The sequence below is a fragment of the Pseudorca crassidens genome, chromosome 7 (genome assembly GCF_039906515.1).
Source record: "Pseudorca crassidens isolate mPseCra1 chromosome 7, mPseCra1.hap1, whole genome shotgun sequence".
Classification (NCBI taxonomy): domain Eukaryota; kingdom Metazoa; phylum Chordata; class Mammalia; order Artiodactyla; family Delphinidae; genus Pseudorca; species Pseudorca crassidens.
Window position 1 is genome coordinate 76,965,016 of NC_090302.1, and position 21,593 is coordinate 76,986,608.

A 21,593-nucleotide genomic window follows, 5' to 3' on the forward strand; every position below is an offset into this window, starting at 1 on the left:
AAGAAATTAAGTAAACCTATCCATCATGTCAACTTATTTCTCTGTTAACTACTTTTACAGTCGTTCAAGTACAGCACGAAAATGAAAAAAACCTAAAAAAAGTTAAATACAACTTTGTTTTACTACTGTGATTGACATTTATAAAGTGATGGATATTAGGAAATACATTTTTACTGCATCTTTAATTGTACATTTGCTCTTAGGTTGCCTAAAACATTTAGATACAAATAAGTGTAGCAAAAATAATGAAAGTAAAAAGCAGGCAACTTTACAAATTATGGAATATGAACCATTTGTGCCTTTATCCAAAGCAAACTGGGACACAACCTTCTCTAAAGGAACACTTCTGTAGATGTAGTCAAAAGTGTGCAAATTGAGGTTGTGTATTCCACAGATACACTTGGTTCAACATACACTATCCATTGGTATATATATATTTGTACTACAGCCTTAAACTCTAAATCTTAAAGGACCCACAGTAACGACACCTCTGTCTAGAACCAATTACCCCTTCTATCTCCCACCAGGCAGTTTTGTTTGCTTAGACATGGAAACAGTTTTCACACTGGCCCTTGTCAAGCCACAATGTACCAAAAGTACTATGCCAAGCATTAATAACTTGCATAAAAATTCCACATCACCATATTGAGTACCTCATAATGAAAACAGGTAAGTCCCTAAATGCTAACTGACCCTTCTCTTCTAGTATTAAACATAAAAACCACATGAGAAAGAAATTCAAATAGAAGTAATATAAAACTGTCACAAAGCATAAAAAACAGCTTGGATGAGAATGGTCTTTTGTAAATTTTACGGTGATGCAGACAAAAGTTGAAAGGCTGATTAATGTTCCCAACTTTCTCCTGCGTTGGCTTTGTCTTCTTGGGTATCCGATGTGCACAATGTTACGTTGTCTCTCAGTCACTGCATTATTAGCCTCCTGTCTTTGTATGACTCTTCACTTAATGTAGCAATGGTTTCATCCAAAGTTGTCTTTGAAAGAAAGCAGGCTTTCTCAGAGGAGTTCAGATCTCAAAATAGAATACAGGGAAATTAAGGACAGATCTAATGTGATAGGAGGAGTCCATTACATATCCTTTTTGCTGATTTCAAAAGCCTCTTGGTACGCTTGTTGTGACTGATCCACAAGCCCTTTCTTGTCACCAGTGGCAACCTCAGACATGTAACGGTAGCAGTCACCTTTCATTTTCAAATAGAAGTGTTTGCTCTCTGCTTGTGCAGCACTGGGATCAAGAACTCTTCCAAAAGAGACAGTACATCATTGCGGATGTACTCTAACCTTGGTCTCAACCTCCTCTCTTCACAAGTCATCTGTTGTTTTGTTCAGCATCTTCTGTCTTTAACTCAGTACTTGAGATGACCCTCCAAAACGGCCTACAAATTCTTACAACATTTTTGTAAGGAACTGAGAGAAGATTACCCTCCCCATTGGATAATTCAGCTCCTTGCTTAGTTACAGACTTCATGCAGGCTGACGTGACATCATACTGCTCAGCCTGCTCAGCCAGTTTTGTTTCTGATCCAGCTTATTTTCATTCATGACTGGATGTTTATGTCCATAGTGGCTGGTGAAAGATGGATGGGGGCTCAGCAGTGTCTGACTTTTTGTTTTCAAAGATACTTTTATCAGATTAATGATGTTCTCATCTATTCCTGAATTACTAAGAGGTTTTCTTTTTTAAGACATGAATTTAGGTTGAACTTTATCAAATACTTTCCCTGCACCTAACTGCAATAACCATATTGTTTTTCTCTTTTAATATCTTAATGTGGTGAATTATAGTCATGGATTGTTGAATCATAAGCCTGAGGAAGAGCAGTTTTATGCATTTTCTTTTCATATAATTTATTTTCTTTGTTATATGTACCCATACAAGTTTAATTGTAACCAAGCAGGGCCCTACTGGGCCTTCCTGGGACAGACCCCTCCCCCATATTCTCTGATTTAGTTCCTCTCTTAAGTATTTAGGTAACAGTATCTGATGCACATTTTGAGAGTTGTTTTACAGTTACTAAAACCCCCACCAAAGGGAAGACATTAACTACTTGATGACCATGGGCACATAGCCTGCAGGCCTCCTGGAGACCAAGGATTGATAACGTTAGCCCCTGTGGCACTGCCCTGCTACCTCACCGTCAACCAATCACAGGACTATGCTGGTTACATAACCTGGGACTCCCCTCCCTCACCTGGCCTTTAAAAACACTTTCCTGAAACATAGCAGGGATTTCTGGTATTTTGAACACTAGCTACCCTGGACTACTAGTTTGGCACGCTGCAATAAACGCTGCACTTTCCTTCACCACAACTCAGTGTCAGTAGATTGGCTCTACTGCGTGTGGGCGAACTGACATGTGTTTGGTTTGGTAACATACTTTTCAGTTCTTTTAAAATTTATTATAAAGTATACCATGCTATTTGTAGTAATTTAGGACTTTTTACTAAAAATTTATTGTTTAGGTTTATGTGTATTATCACATTCATTCATTTTGACTGTTTCATATTTCATTGTGTAAGTAAATAATTTATTGTATGTTTGTTCATATCAATTATCAGAACTTTTTGTAAGCTATAGTAATAAAGATAGTATGTAGCTGGCACAGGAATAGAAAACTGGCCAATGGAATAGAGAACCAAGAACTAGACTCACCCATTCATAGAACTTTAACTACGTCAGAGATGTCCTGTCTCATCAGTAAGGAAGGGTGGGAGGATTCAATAAGTGAAACTGAAAAACCGGCTATCCACAAAAATAAAATCATTTCCAGAAAGATTAAGGATTTGAATATTAAAAACAAAACTGTGAGCATCTTAGTAGAACATATTGGTGAACATATTTTAGGCACAAAAATTATTGACAATATTTGATAATATTAAAATTAAGAAAATTGGTTCATCAACAAATACTCCTAAGTGAAACATAAGTTATGAATGAGAAAAAGCTATCAGCAATAAACACAGCCAACAAATAAATTTTATCAAGGCTAGTTAAAGAACTCCTACAAATTAGTAAGTAAAGCTACAACTCAAAGAAAACAATGGGGCAAAGGACATGAAAAAGCATTTCACAGCAGAGGAAATACATATCGCTAATAAATGAACTTCATCCATTGTCAGGGCAATGTAAATCAAGACTGCTATAAGATACCAGTGTAACGCTCATTAAACGAGCAGATATTTTAAAAGCTTGGAAGAACCCTGTGATAAATGGAATATTTCCGGCCATATCAGTAAACAAAGGATGTCACAGTCATCAACGATTGCAGCCCTCCAACATGAGCTGGTGAGCCCTGAGGAAACTCAGGGCTGAAAAGAATACCTGCCATCTAGCAGCCATCAGACTGCAGCCACTCCCTACAGTGAGCTCTCAGGAAACACAGGATGTGAAAACACAGAATACTGGCCCCAGATAGCTGAGGTTCATATCAAAGGAATGATTTCAGTGAGCCCAGACTCTTGCATCTTCCCATACGTAGAAAAGCACTCAATTCCTTAACTTGAGATATCTGGTTTTCTTTAATTAACAATAATCTTTTGATGTACAGACTACCTGCCCTTTGTTACAAAATTTCTATATAGCCTGGCTCCCCCCGCCGCCTTCGCCTCCTTGGAGTAGTTTCTCAGAGATATCTGAAGCCCTGTCTCCCAGGCTGCAGTCCTCATTTTGCCTCAAATAAAACTTAACTCGCAACTCTCACTTTATGCATTTTTTTTAAAGTCAACATCTGTGTTGGAAGTGATATACACCTTAAATCTCTTATGCATTTCTGGTAGGAGTGCTAAGTGTTAAAAGCACCATGGTATTACCTTGTAAGTTTAGACTAGTAATACTAATCCTGTATATAAAGTCAAGAGAAACATATGTTTATATGTATGTTTATACATATATATATCAGAAGACATGTACAAGAATGTTCATAGCAAAACTGTTCATAATAGCAAAACCATAGAAAAAACTCAAATGTTCATTGGCAAGAGGGTAGATGAATTAATTGTGTACTTACATGATGGACTATAGAACAACATTCAAATTGAACAAATTATAGCAACACTGTATATGACTGTTAATTGCATGCTATTTAGTGAAAAAATATACTAAATTATTACATTATAGTACAATATCCTCCTTACTAGTGTTAAAAAAACTAAAATCATATACACTTTATGGAAACATGAAATAGTTAAAAAGAACATATGAAATGGAAAGCAAGAGAATGATGAACATAAGAATCAGGTGACAGTTTCTTTGGGTGAAAAGGATGAAAGAAATAGGAGAAAAACAGGGGGGAAAGCCATAGAGCTAGAAATGAGTTACCATGAAAAATCTGCTTTTAGTGTTTGTTTATGTAAAAGATTGTATCATCTGCAGAGACAATTTAACTTATTCCTTTCTGAATCAGATATATTTTATTTCTGTTTATTGATTAATTGCTCTGGCCAGAGACTCCAACCAAAAACTATTACAACTAATAAATGAATTCAGTAAAGTTGAAGGAAAAAAAAATTAATATACAAAAATTAGTTACATTTTTATACACTAACAATGAACTATCTGAAAAAGAAATTAAGGATACAATGCCAATTACAATAGCATCAAAAACAATAAAATACTTAAGAATACATTTAACCAAGGAAGTGGAAAATTTGTACAACTGAAAACTCTAAAACAGGGGTCCCTAACCTCCAGGCTGCGGACTGGTACCAGTCTGTGGCCTATTAGGAACCGGGCCGCAGGAGGTGAGCCACGGGCAGGCGAGTGAGCAAAACTTCATTGGCCACTCCCCATTGCTCGCATTACCACCTGAACAATTCCCCCCCACTTGTGGAAAAATTGCCTTCCATGAAACTGGTACGTGGTGCCAAAAAGGTTGGGGACCACTGCTATAAAACACTGATAAAAGAAAGATATAGGAATCAAAACAGTATGACACTGGCATAAAAACAGACACATAGACCAATGAAACAAAATAGAGAGACCAGAAATAAACTCATACGTATACAGCCAACAACAAAGGTTTCAAGAATACACAATAGGGGAAGTATGGTCTCTTCAATATATGGTGCTGGGAAAACTGGATACTCATATGCAAAAGAATGAAATTGAAACCTAATCTTACACCGTAAATAAAAATTAACTTGAAATGGATTAAAGACATACATGTAAGATCTGAAACCATGGAACTCCTTAAAGAAAACATAGGGGAAAATCTCCTTGACACTGGTCTTGGCAACTATATATATATATATTTTGATATGGCACCAAAAGCAGACAAGAAAAGCAAAAATTAAAAAGTGGGAATACATCAAGCTAAAAACCTCTGTACAGCAAAGGAAACAATCAGAAAAATGGAAAGGCAATGTATGGCATGGGAGAAGATATTTGCAAATCGTATATTTTTGATAAGAGGTTACAGTCCAAAATATATAAGGACCTCATATAATTCAATAGCAAACTAAACGATACAGTTAAAAAGTGAGCAAAGGACCTTACAGACATTTATCCAAATAAGACATACACATGGCCAACAGTTATATGAAAAGGTGCTGAAAATCACTAATCATCAGGAAAATGCAAATCAAATGAGATATCTCCTCATACCTGTTAGTATGGCTATTATCGAAAAGACAGGAGATAAATATTGATGAGGGTGTGGAAAAAAGCAAACTCTTGTACACTTTTGGTGGGAATGTAAATTGGTACAGCCATAATGGGAAAAAAATATGGAAGTTCCTCAAAAATCAAAAATATAACTACACATGGCCCAGCAATCCCACTTCTGGGTATGTATCCAAAGGAAATGAAATCAGTGTCTTGAAGAGATATCTGTACCCCTAATTTCACTGCAGCATCATTCACAATAGCTAAGGTATGGAAACAACCTAAGTGTCTGTCAACAGATAAAGAAACTGTGGCGTGTGTGTGTGAATATACATATATGTATTTGTATATATATGCATATGTACATGTGTATATATATATATATAATATACAATAGAATATTAATCACCCATAAAAAGAAGGAAATTCTTCTCTTTGCAACATGAATGAACCTGGGGGACATTATCCTAAGTGAAATAAGCCATACACGGAAAGACAAATACAGTATGGTCTCATTTATATGTGGAGCCTAAAAAAGTCAAACTCATAGAACCAGTGAGTAGAATGGTGATGGCCAGAGGCTGGGTGTTGGGGGAAATGGGGAGATATTGGTCAAAGGGTAAACACTTTCAGTTATAAGATGAATCAGCTCTGGGGATCTAATATACAGCCTGGTGATTATAGTTAATTATACAGTACTGTATACTTAAAACTTGCTAAGAGAGTAAATCTAAAGTGTTCTCATTGCACAAACAAAAAATGATAACTATATGAGTTTATGGATGTGTTAATTAACTTGATTGTGGTAATTATTTCACAATGTTATCATATATTAAGTCATCACATTGTGCTATCTAAAAATAAATGCACTTACTTTTCAGCCCACCCATTTCACTCCCAAGTATTTACCCAAGAGAAATGAAAAAAAGAAAAATGTGCAAATACTGGTTCATAAATATTCACAGAAATTTTATTTAGAATAGCCAAAAAAGCAGAAACAAACCAACTGTCTGCCAACAAGTAAATAAATTGTAGTACATCCATGTAATGGAATACTACCTAAAAAAATTAACTGTTGATACCTGCAACAACATGACTGAATTTCAAAAGAATTTTGATGAAATAAATCAGAAAAAAAGTACATACTATGTGATTCAATTTACATGAAATTCTTAAAGCATCTAAACTACAGTGAGAGAGTAGCTAAGTGGTTGCCAGGGCCTGGAGCTGAGGGAGGTGTATTGCCTTGCAAAAGAGGATCAGGGAGCTCTCTTTGGGATGATGATGGTCTTCTATGTCTAGGTTGTGATAATGGTTATCCAAGTCTACATATTTGTCAAAATTCATTGAACTGTATACTTACAATGAGTACATTTTCTTTTCTATAAATTGTACTCCAGTAAAATTGACAAAAAAAATATCACCTTCATTCTGGGTGGTATGTTCACAAATATGTATTATGTTAAACTAAACAAACAATCTAATCACATAAATTTAGTAAATATATACCTACACAATGGAAGGTCACAAATGTACAGTTGGATTATGATCGATCCTAGTCTGGACACTTGAGATCCTTTAAAATTTCGAAAAGAAACACATCTGCCCATGCACTCTCAATGCCTTTTAGAAAGTTTAAATAAAACTTTATTGGCATGTCTGAGAATTGATATGTGTTTAGAATATCTTTGATAGGAACATGTGTTATTATTTCCTTGATATTTGAAAACTTATTAGAGATACAAAGAAAATTACATGACTCTTCAGCTGCTATCTGCTATTAGTGTATTGAGAAAAACAGTGGATAATTTGTTTGCAGACAGAAGTCATGTCCGATCCTAGTTCTCTGGAGCTGTAAGGTGGAACCAGGGGTGGAGGAACAGGGAAGGGCAAGGAAGGGTCAGATACTCTCTTTGCTGGAATTCAGCATAGAAGCTGAAGCTTGATGTGCCAAAGGTCTGAAGCAGAAGAAAGTCAGAATGCCAACTCATGTAACCATCTTTCATTGGTTAGATTCCACTTATTTCTCTAAAAATTCAGATGGATAATCCTTGATCCCAGCCTAAACTACAGCCTTTTTTAAAAAAAAATAGGAGATAGAAGTTTCCCTAATACACAAAGAATAGAGAACATGGTTGGAACTTGAAATTGCTAGTTTCTCTGAAAATGTCTGGACTTTATGCAATTATATAGACAACATTTCCTAAGAAATCCACATAGCAAACACTATAATTTCTCTGACACTGCCGATTAATAGAGACAATTATACTATGGCTCCAACCCATTAATTAGTTCTCAGATATCATCCAGATTGTTTCCTGTACTGACATCCATGGCCATGCTTCTTGCTTGAGAGGTAGTAGAAGGCAAACACTGAAGGTGCAAGTTCAGGACTCAGATAGACCTGGGTTTATATTCTAACTCTTCACTTAGTAACTATTTGACATTGAGAATGTGACAACTTTTCTATGCCCTGTTTCCCTCATTTGTAATATCAAGAGAATAATAGTAAGAACAATAAATTTTGGAAAGGTTTTTATATCTTTATAGTGTTTAATGAATTAATATATGCAGGCACTTTTAGAGCTCAACATATGACAGCTATAAAGAATGTATTTTCAATATTTTTGTTCCAAGAAAATGTTTATGTAGTGAGATTTTGTTCAACCAGTTTGTCCTGAAAGACGAATTTTCTACCCAAAAGAGGCTGGATTCAAGATCCTTCTCACTTTAGAAAATAACCTGTAGAAATAGATTCTCAGTGGACCCGCATGTGTTTGGAAACCTATATCTCAAACTGAAAATGATTAACTGAAGAAAGAACAAGCTTGTTTTTATTTCTTGAAGAGGTATCACCAGCCCTGAGTGTAACTCTGATCATTCTCACTAATACTCTGTCTATTCTTGTCAAGCAGAAGAAAATGTGGTAGGCTGGGGCTGGTGATTTACTCAGATCACTCAGATCTCCATTTGACAGGCACTTCTTATCTCTCTCTATTTTTGTTCCCTGTGCAATTTTGGAATGGCATCTATGTATTTTCCTTCTTTTCAGTTAAAAACAAAACTGAACTAAATTAAAGTAAGCTAAATTAAACTAAACAGAACAATACAAGCATTCCCCTCCCAAACAAAAACAGCTTGGAACATGTTCTTGTATATCATGATATAACCAGAAAGTTTTCTTCCATACCAGTATCTGTGATTCTAAAGAAAAAGAGCATTGACCAAGGGTTAGGGAATATTACAAGAAATTTTAGAGTGTTGGGACTTTCCAGATGATGCTGATTTATTACCATCACTAAACAGAATAAGTTTTATTATCCAGAGCTGGAATGTCCTACCATCCTATATGGTCTACTTAAGAGAGTAATGCTGATTATACATGACTCAGTTATATATACCCTTAGTCAGCATTGTTTTGGCATGAGAACCAATTTATGGAAAACAAAGTCATTTAAAATGATATTTACAAATGAAAGTAGTCTTAAAAATGTATCTTTTAAAAAAATGATAAATGTTCACTTAAAAACATCCAAACTATATACTTCCAACTACAATAAAAATCACCAACACCCAGAAACAGCGACAAAAACACATTAATTGTATTTTACTTCATTGAATTCCAAGAGGAAAGGGTATGTTTATACAACTTGCACTACCTATTTTATTGTGCAAAATAATTACAATGAGAAAACAATTTTTTTTTCCTATTAGAGAAGTAGCAAGAGGGAGGCAGCTTTCTAAGAAGCTCACATCCTGATATTAAATTGATTATTTTCTGAATCTATATGATCTCTCTTTGACAGTTAGTTGGTCACTGCTGATATATAGCTATAGATTACACAATTACATTCTTAGTCTTAGTTTTGCTTCTTTGTTTAATTAGTTGAATCTCATTGCCAGTCAGGACCAGGAGCTTCAAGGTTTACTCTTCTTATTTAAGTCAAACTGTCCTACAGGCAATTCAGTGATGGCCTTTTCTATGAGAACAGGGTCTTCTGGGGAATCTAACGCACAGCATGCTGATTATAGTTAATAATACTGTATTGTGTGCTTGAAATTTTCTAGGAGATTGTATCTTAAGTGTTCTTGCCACACACACACACACACACGCACGCACACATAACTAGGTGAGATAATGGATATGTGATAATCATTACACAATGTGTGCATATATCAAAATATCAACTGTACAGCTTAAATACATATAATTTTTATTTGTCAATTATATCTTAATAAAGCTAGAAAAAATAGGGCCACAAACCATAATTTACAATTATTGAAAGATCAAGCCTTAGCCTTTCTATATTGAAGTTTTTGTTTAAAGGAGAATCACAAGGCTTTTAAATATTTAAGATGTCTCTAAAAGAAGGAAGCAGAAAGACACAAATCACAACTTAAAGCCCTGAGGCTGATTAAGACCAAGCTGAGGAAGCATTCTATTTCCTTTCTCAAATCCTAACCTTTTTCTCCTAGTTTTATCTTCTTAGGGTGCTGTGCCTTGGTCTTCAGATCACCGAAATTCTGATTTACTAATTTTATATGCCATTTTTGATCACCTTTTTTCTATAGTACAACATCTCTGATTCCCCTGCCTCCTTCCACCTCCCCTTCCAGGCTTAGAAGGGTGATGCAGATCCAGTATTCTACTAAAGAAGAATATACAGACAGGTTAAACTAGACAGTTGAACATATATACTATGCATTTTTTACTGCTCTAAAATAACGATTAACAGAATATCTCACTTTGCACCAGGAGTTGTGTTATATATTTAAAACAAAACATCGTAAACAAATCTGGGGTTTTATTATGAGCCACCATTTACTGAATTTATGACTCTGAACAGTTCTTTTACTTTTCTGAACTTCAGTTGCCATGTTGGTAAAATGAGAAAAAAATCTAAATATATTTACTTGGTAAGATTACGTATACTCATTTTGCAAATAATATATGCAAAAATATCTGGTATTCTAAAAGTAAGTCTCCCATTTCCAGGATTTTCTATGATGAAACTAATTTATATTTTCATAAACCACTGTTTTAGCTTTTGACTGAAAATAATTAAATTCCAATTTTAAGGAAAGTATCTTAAATCCAATTCCAGCACCTTGATTACCAAAGCAAAAACTGAGTTCTAGAACTATCAGGTGATGGCAAGTGAATCAACTCCTTTTTACTGGATTGTTTTCTGGTTAAGTTAACACCTATTTCAAAACTTATCCAGAATTTTTGCCTTTTGGCTTTGACACTGAACTTAAAGTGGTGATATTTCAGGGAACACTGAAATGCAAAGGACGCTAGGTTGCATTTACTTTAAGGTTCATTCACAGTGACTTTTACATGACTTGTTAGACATTAGCCTCCCTGTTTTGAAAAGGCCAGGTACATCAGGGTCAGTGCAGAGGGTGATCACCATTAGCCTGCACTTTGTCACTGTCATCCAGCTGCTGAATGGCTGCATTTTACATTCCACAGGTAATGGAGGATGTCAGAGCTATTTCAACTCCTATACAAGTCAGAAGTTAACTGAGGACTCAGGGTTTCTGATTTTAGTAAGAAAGACTTTTTCTGCGCAAGTCACTCAAATAACCTACGCTTGATTTTCAATGGGAATATAGTAATTATTGTCTGTGAGTGCATTTCATTAACCTATTAATGAACTCTATGGTAGAATGAGATCAGGATTTAGTATGTACATTTGTAAGTAATTATAGGACAGGCACAAACTTTGCTTCAAATATTTGCTTTAAACTGGATTTGAACCAAGATTAAATATCATTATAAGAAGCATGTTGTGTTGCCTTTCATTCTTTATATCAACCTATTAGTATACGTGGTTTCAGAAATTAAGTTATAGCATGCTCACTCAAGACTGCACTGATCCCACTTGCTCTTAGCTAAAGCCCAGCCTAACAGGCTGCAGCATCCAAACACTGACAGTTTTATTTGGGCTTTGAGCAGAGATTTTATTTCACTTCATTACATCTTATCACACTTTACATTTTTTATTCCACCATGGCAGGCTCATCCTCCTTTCACACTACCAGAGGCTACCAATTGGTAATAAATCTCAGCTTCCAACCCACTCAAAAGAGGAGAAATCAAATGAGTAAAAAAGAAAGTAGACCATAGCCACTGCCTCCATTCACACTCATAGATTTTCTGCAAACTTAGGGGATTTGTTAAGGTCCTATGTGTACCATTTAAGGATAACCATGAATTGTATGTAAGGAGACTTGGATTTTAAAAAATTAAAAAAAAATTTTTTTTGAAGTATAGTTGATTTACAATGTTGTGTTAATTACTGCTGTACAGCATATGATTCAGTTATACATATATATACACTCTTTTTTATATTCTTTTCCATTATGTTTTATCATAGGATATTGAGTATAGTTCTCTGTGCTGTACAGTAAGATGTTGTTGTTTATCTAGTCTATATATAAAAGCTTACATCTGCTAACCCCAACCTCCCACTCCATCCCTCCTCCAAACTCTCTCCCTTGGCAACCACCAGTGTGTTCTCTATGTTTGTGATTCTGTTTCTGTTTCATAGGTAGTTCATTTGTGTCGTATTTTAGATTTCACGTATAAGTGATATCATATAGTATTTGTCTTTCTCTTTCTGACTTACTTCACTTAGCATGATAATCTCTAGTTGCAAAGAGACTTGGATTCTATTTCTGACCCTGGAATTCACTAACTGAAAACATTAACATTTCTGGCATTAATATGTCCATATTTATAAATTAAAAATAGACCAGATAATTTCTGTCACTTTCTGTTTGAAAAATATACCTTCAAACAATAAGAGAAGAAACATTTACTTTTGAGTAAATCACTGTGTACATGCTCTTGATTCTCAATTAGTAGAAGAATAACAGACTTTTTAGCTCTTGGTACTTTTTTTTTTTTTTTTTTTTTTGCGGTATGCGGGCCTCTCACTGTTGTGGCCTCTCCCGTTGCGGAGCACAGGCTCCAGACGCGCAGGCTCAGCAGCCATGGCTCACGGGCCCAGCCGCTCCGCGGCATGTGGGATCTTCCTGGACTGGGGCACGAACCCGTGTCCCCTGCATCGTCAAGCGGACTCTCAACCACTGTGCCACCTGGGAAGCCCCTCTTGGTACGTTTTGATAGTAATATTGCTTTAAAAATAAATACGTGCTTTTTTGTTTGTTTTCCTTTTTTTTCTTTCTTTTCTTTTTATTGTATCTATATGAGAAGATAAATGTTAGCTGAATCCATTGTGGTAATCATTTCACAATTTATATAAATCAAACGATCATTATGTATACCTTAAACTTTTACAGTGATATATGTCAATTATTTTTCAATAAAACTGGAAAAACAATAATTAGATAACTTAAATAGTCCACTATCTATTAAAGATAACCTATGCACAAAGAACATTCCAAGTGAGATGTCTTCACTTACTAATTCTATCAAATGTTTGTACCATGCTACAAAAACTCCTCCAGATATTTGAAGGAGAAATACTTCCTAGGTTATGAGGCCACTGTTATTCAAAGATATTACAAGAAAACTATAAGTCAATATTCCTCGTAAACATAGATGCAAAAAACCTTAAAAATAAACATCATATTCTGCAAGCAGAAAATGTGATCCTCAAAGGATATCTTGGTGGCTGGAGCAATTTCCCAAACTCAATCAGCTGAAAACTCCCGGGATTCAAGAGGAGTTTAGACTTCAAATTCTATTTGCTAATTTTGTCTTTAATCTTATCTCCCCAAAATGACTGTAAATACTTTGTAAATACAAAGTATTTTGTAAAATGAAGTTGGGGATCATATCATATCTTCGACTTAAGTTTTTACCACTAACATAGCAATTAAGCATTTAAGTAATATTTGTTCAGTAGTTTGATAGTCACAAATGTAGAAATCAATTGCGTCTAACAGAAGAATTTAATACACACTGGGGTGTTGATACTGATCTCAGTCTAAGACAGTTATCTTAATCTAGCTAATGGCAGCTCCTCTTTCTATATGAATATAGATTTTGATGCAAACTTTTAATTTAAATATATCTTCAAAAAGTGTAGAATAAAAGCGTGTATCAGAATAAATTTTATAAAGTGAACAAACCCATGTGACCATCACCCAGATTAAAAACAAAGCACTGTCCAGATCCCAGAAGCCCTCTTTTGTGCCCTTATAGTTATTAAGCCTCTAAGAGTAACCACTCTCCTGACTTCTGACACCATAGGCTAAGTTTGTCTGTTTTGGAAACTTTTATCAGTAAAATCATAACATTTGCACTCTTTCGGGTCTAGTTTCTTTTACTGTCCATTAGGTTTATCCATGTTGTTGTATACAGTTATAATTTGTTCATCCTCACTGCTAAATAGTATTTATTGTATACATATACAACTATTTATTTATCCAGTCTACTATTAGATTGTTGGGTAGCTTACAATTTGGGGACATTATGACAGTGCCATTGTAAACATTCCTGTATATGTCTCTTGGGGCATACACTTATACATTTCTATAGAGTTTCTACCAAGGAATGGAATACCTGGATCAAGAATGTGTATATGCTTAGCTTTAGTAGATACTGTCAAGCATTTTTCCAGTGTATAGTTCCACCAACAATGTGTGAGAGTTCCAGTTGCTCTACATCTTCACCAACGTTTGGAATTGTTATCTATTGGGTTTTTTTGTTGTTGTTGTTATCTATTTGTATTTATTTATTTATTTTTAACATCTTTATTGGAGTATAATTGCTTTACAAAGATGTGTTAGTTTCTGCTTTATAACAAAGTGAATCAGTTATACATATACAGATGTTCCCATATCTCTTCCCTCTTGAATCTCCCTCCCTCCCACACTCCCTATCCCACCCCTCTGGGTGGTCACAAAGCACCGAGCTGATCTCCCTGTGCTATGCAGCTACTCCCCACTAGCTATCTATTTTACATTTGGTAGTGTATATATGTCCATGCCACTCTCTCACTTTGTCACAGCTTACCCTTCCCCTTCTCCATATCCTCAAGTCCATTCTCCAGTAGGTCTGTGTCTTTATTCCTGTCTTGCCCCTAGGGTTCTTCATGACCATTTTTTTTTTTTTTAGATTCCACATATATGTGTTAGCATACAGTATTTGTTTTTCTCTTTCTGACTTACTTCACTCTGTATGACAGACTCTAGGTGCATCCACCTCACTACAAATAACTCAATTTTGTTTCTTTTAATGGCTGAGTAATATTCCATTGTATATATATGCCACATCTTTTTTATCCATTCATCAGTTGATGGACACTTATGTTGCTTCCACGTCCAGGCTATTGTAAATAGAGTTGCAATGAACATTGTGGTACATGACTCTTTTTTTTTTTTTTTTTTTGTGCGGTACTCGGGCCTCTCACTGCTGTGGCCTCTCCCGCTGCAGAGCACAGGCTCCAGATGCGCAGGCTCAGTGGCCATGGCTCATGGGCCCAGCTGCTCCCTGGCATGTGGGATCCTCCTGAACCGGGGCACAAACCCACATCCCCTGCATTGGCAGGCAGACTCTCAACCACTGTGCCACCAGGGAAGCCCCCAAAACCCACCTTTTTTTATCTGCTCTGAGATGATGGAGCTTTAAGCACTTTTCTTCTTTGCTGTCAGCGCAATATTAAGCATTTTCGGTACAGGGCCCTAGAGGGACCTTGTGGGAGGAAGGGCCTTCTCTTTCTGATTCCAGGGTGCTGACTGGCATCTTTCTCCTGGTGTGTTTATTATGGTCTGTACATAGGTGCTGCCTTGCTGATGCTGGGTTCTCAACGTGGTGTCCCAACTCCCTCTGTGTCTACTAGCCATCCTCTGCCCTCTTGCACCCCAGAGGGGTGTGTCCTGCTTGCCCAGTGACTACAACTACACTTTCTGAATGAAGTCTGAACCCCAGTCTTGGGGAGGGGCATCCCCTTCCAAGTTTGTCTTCCTGTACACCTCCCTTAGCCCTACAGTTTTCTTCAGAATTCTAGTTACGTGTTTGTAACTATTCCTCTGTTAGAGTTGTTTTGGACCCTGGCTGATATACCTTACAAAGCACAGATCCCTCATTTAGCCCCAGAGGCACGTAATTTCCTAATTCATTTATAATTGTTTTCTTGAGTTCCATGTAGCTTTGCTACAAAGGAAAAAATGTATAAATATTTTTTCAATGCTAAAAATGAAAGATACCCTGCTAGTATCTTTCAAATAGTTCAAGTGGGTATGAGGGGTTTGCATGTGCAAATATGCTGGCAATAAACATGCGTGTTACATGAGTAGATGCCTGCAGAGCCAGAGGGCAGCTGGGCACACATGCGCTTGTACACTTCATGGGAAGGACTCCAACTTTTGACTCCAGCTGAGGCTTGCTGGGTGAGGAGTTTCCATTCTCTTGGTGGGGAAGGCTTGATGCTGGGTTTCATCACATTTTTAAACATAGTTTCATTGTGCCTTTTTTAGAACTTCATATAAACACAGTATCTATAATCTTCTGTTACTTTCTTTTGTTCAAAATGATGTCTTTTAGGTACACTAATGTTGCTATCTCTGAGATCTGCTCTGTTTATATACAGCCTATGTATTTCCCATTCTCATATTGTTGGGCATTTGGATTGTTTCCAGTATTTGACAACTATGAACAATTGTGCTCTAAACGTTCTTGTACCTATTGCAAATAAGTATTTTTATCTCTATGACCTATGCACGGGGTGAAATTTCTGAATCAAAGGGAATAAATACATCTTCAATATTTCTAGATTATGGTATATTGTTTACCAAAGAGATTGCACCAGTTTACAATCCCTCTAGCCATATATGAAAATTCTTGCAGCTTCTACATGCTCGTCAGCACATCTTAGTATTAAGAAAAATGTTATGATTTAGCATTTTCCTGACTTCTAAAGTTTAGTGCTTTTGCCTATGTTTGTTAGTAATTTGGGTTTCTTTTTTGTGAAATACTCCTTTAAATCTTTAACCTATTTTTCTATTGGTTGTCTGATTTTTTTATGCATTTTCTTCCTTACCAGAAATAATCTGGTTAAGAGTCCTTTATCAGCTACACGTATTGCAAATACCTCCTTCCATCCTATGGCTCTTCGCTTTTTTTTTTTTAATGGTGTCTTTTGAAGATGGCAAAATTATGATTGTAATTTTCACATAGTTGAATTTATTAATATTTTTCTTCATGGTCACTGCAGGTTTTAAATCTACCTGGAATTGAATTTTTTATATGGCATGAATGCTCTTGCTATTATGGCATAATTTCTGAAAATCAAATATATACAAGGTCACTGTTACCGTTTAGTTTTCATATCCACAGTTTGGGGAAATGTAGCCTGATGTAGAATAATGCTGAATCTGGGGAAACGCCTTTTCTATAGAGAAACCAGTAATTAAGCTCTTACTGATTTCAGACACAATCGGAAGTGTTTTACTTAACCTCAAAAAAACTGATTTTATAGATAAACCAATTAACAGTTAGAGAGTTTGAGGTGATTGGCCAAGGTCACACAGTAATATCAATTTGAGCGAGGATTCAAATTTCTACCGTTTAATTCAAAAGCTTCTATTACCAAATTAGATGCAAAGCCTCCTCTCTCAGGGCCTAAACTAACCCGAAGCCCCCCTGGTGGGTCAGGGTGCTCTCCCCCCGCACCCCCAGGTTCACGCTGCCAGTAACAAAACTGAGTTTGGTTCAAGCAAGACAGGCTTTTATTCAATGGCCAGAGAATGGAGAAGGGGAACTCACGCCCTAAAGGCACCTTCTTCACAAAGGGAGGAAAGTGGGGGACTTTTAAGGGGTAAGAGGCAGCTGCATCTTCAGAAACTGGGGAAAAGGGCGGAGAGTTCTAGGAACAGCCGAGGCATGCGCAGTCCTTCAGGCTCCCTTGCATTCCACTGGGCATGAATTGTGCCTAGCACAGTACAAATCCCGGCTTTGGGCAGAGATCTTGGCACAGTAATGAAGCAAAGGTAACTCTCGATACCCAGGTTTCACCCGCGCAGGCGCCTTCCCGTGGTCAAGTCCGAGCTGGTTCCAGACGGTTGACCACTGCATATCTCTCAAAGTACAGCCGCCAAACGTCTCTGCCAAACACCAGGTACTTGAAAACCAACACAGAGATAAATCAGGGCAGGAAAGCAACGACCTTTAGCCTGCTTTGCCTGCTGTCTTGGATCTAGCCTGTTCAGTCTGATTTTGTTGGGGGGCTTTGTGGTTGATAAAGAACAACTAGCCTGTATGATTAAAAACAGTTTCTATGCCTGGGCTTCATAGTATGGGTAACACTTCTGCTACAGTCTTTCTAGGCATAGAGGTGTGTGTGTGTGTGTGTGTGTGTGTGTGTGTGTGTGTGTGTGTGTGTGTGTGTTCCCTTCGTATTTCCTTTGCTTTTCCGTGTCTTTAATTGGAAATTCGGATTTTCCTGGGATCATAAACGATCTCTGATTCCCATTCTGACTTTCGCCTATACTCAGTTACTCCACTTTCCTTATAAATATTTTCTTATGTTTGTTACAGAACCAAACTTGGGTTTGCTCACCCAATAGGCAGTAAAGCCAATCTGCTGACACCAGGTTTAATGCAAGGTGTCCAACACGGGGCCAAGAGAGGAGAATGAGGAGCTCATGCTCAAAAGATCTGAACTCCTTGATGGCTTTCAGGGAAGGGTGTTTAAAGGCAACATTAACGGTGAGGGTTATAGGGTGCCTGATCAGCTGTGGATACTCATCTGATTGGTTGGTGGTGAGGTAACCCGATGGTGTTTTGGGACTTCATCGACCTTCTGGTTCCAACCAATCTGGAGTCTATGTGCTTGTCATCGGGTGCAATTACCTTTTTCCACCTGGTGGGGGTTTCATATGTTTGCTCCTTTCTTTTGGCCGCACCCTGCAGCATGTGGGATCTTAGTTCCTGACCAGGGATTGAACCCGAGCCCCCTGCGTTGGAAGCGCAGAGTCTTAACTACTGGACGCCCCCTGGTGGGGGTTTTAGTATCTGCACAACAACTCAAAGATTTGCCTCAGAATATTATCTACAGCCCTTGAGGAGGAACTAAAAGTCCTTAACTTTGTTTTATGGCTAAACTATTTTTATTTTATCTTGCTTGTTTTTCCTTCGTTTCTGCATTTTCTCACTTCTCTGATTAAATTTGCTCTTTGGAACTCGAAGAAGGCCTAGGAGACTAAAGCTTTTCTATAAACAAGAGGCAGGGGAAAAAGGGGTTCTATCCCTGGGAAGGCCTCGCGGGGTCCTGCTTCAGCTTCATGTTTTCAAAATGGTCAGTCTCCTATGCAGAATTAAGCTTCTCTCTCTTTGTTTACATCACATTCTCTTTCAATAAAAATGTTTTATTCAGGAAATATAGAAATTTGACAACTTTCTGAAGTTCAAATTTTAATTAGAAATGTAGAGCCCCCAGAACCTGCATCAATTTGCTAGCTATGTTCCATGGAGCCCTTGGGGCTCCATCAAGTTCCCACACAATCCACGTGGGGGGGGGGGGTCACTGGGTTAACCAGGCAAGATTTTGTTTCCCCAACCCCATACTAGTTCCTCACGCCAGCTTCAGCCAGAGAAACCTCTGATTTATCTGATACATTGGTTGGGCTTTCAGTTAAAATTTCATTTTAATAAAAGTTTTTGCCACTAAAAATGTTTGAAAATTACCGGACAGTCAGAGTGAGTAGTTTTAGGGTACAACAGAGTGCTTTCAGTTACCCAAATATAAGATTATTTAAAAATCCACCAGAGAAAATTAAATTTACAAAATTTTAAATTCTAGAATTAATAAGTGAATTTAGTAAGATCAATTCTGATACTCAATTTTATTTATATGCTAATAACAAACAATTGGAAGGTAAAATAATATTTATAAGAGCATTATAAAACCTAAAAGACTTAGGAAGATAGTTCTAAAAATACATCCAAAACTTCTGTACTGAAAACAACAAATAATTGCTAACAGATTTTTAAAAGCCTAAATTGAGAGCTGTATCATGTTCATGGGGTGAAAAACTGATCATTATTATTATTATTTTTTTGCGGTACGCGGGCCTCTCACTGTTGTGGCCTCACCCGTTGCGGAGCACAGGCTCCGGACACGCAGGCTCAGCGGCCGTGGCTCACGGGCCCAGCTGCTCCACGCCATGTGGGATCTTCCTGGACCGGGGCACGAACCCGTGTCCCCTGCATCGGCAGGTGGACTCAACCACTGCTCCACCAGGGAAGCCCCTCATCATTATTAAGATATATGTTCTCACCAAATTTATTTCAACACTTTCACAATAAAAATCCTACTGTCTCTGGATTTTCTTATGCTGCTCATCTTGCTCTGACAGTTCCTTACTGCTTTATTTCTTCAATGCCTTCAATCTATATATATGTATATACATACATACATCTTTAGCTGAACCAAAGCACAGTCATCCCTTGATATCCAGCTGGGATTGAATCTAGGAACCCCTACAGATACCAAAATCTGAGGATGGGCAAGTCCCTTATATAAAATGGTATAGTACAATAGGCCTTCCATTTCTGTGGGTTCTGCAGCATCCACGGATTCAATCAACTGATGTTGGGAACTGCGGATACTGAGGTAGTTTGTCCACCTTGGTACTACTGACATTGAGGGCTGGATAGTTCTTTGTTATCAGAGGCTGTACTGTGTGTTGCCTATCTAGCAGCATCGTCATCCTCTACCCATATGGTAACATCCTCCCAATTGCTACAAACAAAATGTGTCTAGTCATTGCCAAATGTCCATTGGGAGGCAAAATTGCCCAGTTTAGAAACAATAATATAGTACATCATTTCCTGGAGCAAAAATCCCACCTTTCAAATAATTCTTTTCTTCCTCCCATTTCATTTACTGCTTTCAAACATTATTTTTTATCCTGATTCTTGCCAACAGCATTATTACAGATTGAAACCTTTGTGAGTACATTCCTTTAAATTATTTCCCATTAATTATAGAATTAATTCCAAGTTTCTTAACATGGCATTTAAAGCTTCATCTCCTTCTCCAATCTCTTGTCTCACCCTACCTTGCTTCACATGAATACTCCTGCTGCAGTATCATTCTTATTAGTCTCGGCCCACACACAAACTGTATTGTTTTTCATTATGTATCTGCTACCATTCTTCCTTTGACCTGTGAATGAGGTATTTCTTATGTGTCGCTTTATATCCTCTTGGCTTCACTTCTGACTTCAGACACTATATGTGAATAGTTTTGTGCTGGCTTCAAAGAGTTGCACACAGGTGTGGACCTGTGTGTGTACATTTCATATCCTGCCATGGGTTTCTATGCTATTGTGGTGTGAGATGCTTGTGGATATGTGCCTGTAGCCATGTGATGTGTGGATACGGGGGAAGTTGATGCCTGTGGGGTCATTCTTGACTAAACAAGGGACATAAATAAATGTTTCCCTTTCATCCTCTGAGTGGATTGTTTTGAGACTACTGTCTACATTTCCTGAGAATGTTCCGCATAATCAAGCACCCATCCCAGTCTTGGTGACCTTCCCCAAAACACATAGATATCTTGGCTTTCCCTCCTTCCTTTTTTTGCCCCCACCTTCCCTTATGCTGCTTAGGATCAATTTCCAAACAATCTACCTGCTCATTAGGCTCAGTCTCAGACTCTGCTTTTGGTGGCTCCAAAAACTAAGATGACCTAACTAACTTTTGCCCATATTTTAAGACTTTAAAAGGGGCAAAGTCTTAGGTACAATTATCTCCAAAAAATACTTCCTTGCCTCTGTCCACCTCTCTCCATTTTAACTGGTGTTTCTTCTCAGTGCCACCTATTTCACCATAACTTTTGTTAATTCTCTTCAAACCTCCTTGAGAACTGTGCTTATATCAAAATCATCCCTTTTTCTATAGTACCTAGACACTACCTTGAATAATGATATACCTAGGTGGTCATAATGGTATTTCATGAAAATATTGATCTTGCATAATATAATTATATA

General features: G+C 37.1%; 1 pseudogene; it reads right to left on the reverse strand.

Moving 5' to 3' along the window:
* Positions 1-843: 843 nt before the first annotated feature.
* Positions 844-21,593, reverse strand: part of LOC137228365 (14-3-3 protein zeta/delta pseudogene) — a 53,689-nt pseudogene continuing 32,939 nt past the window's right edge.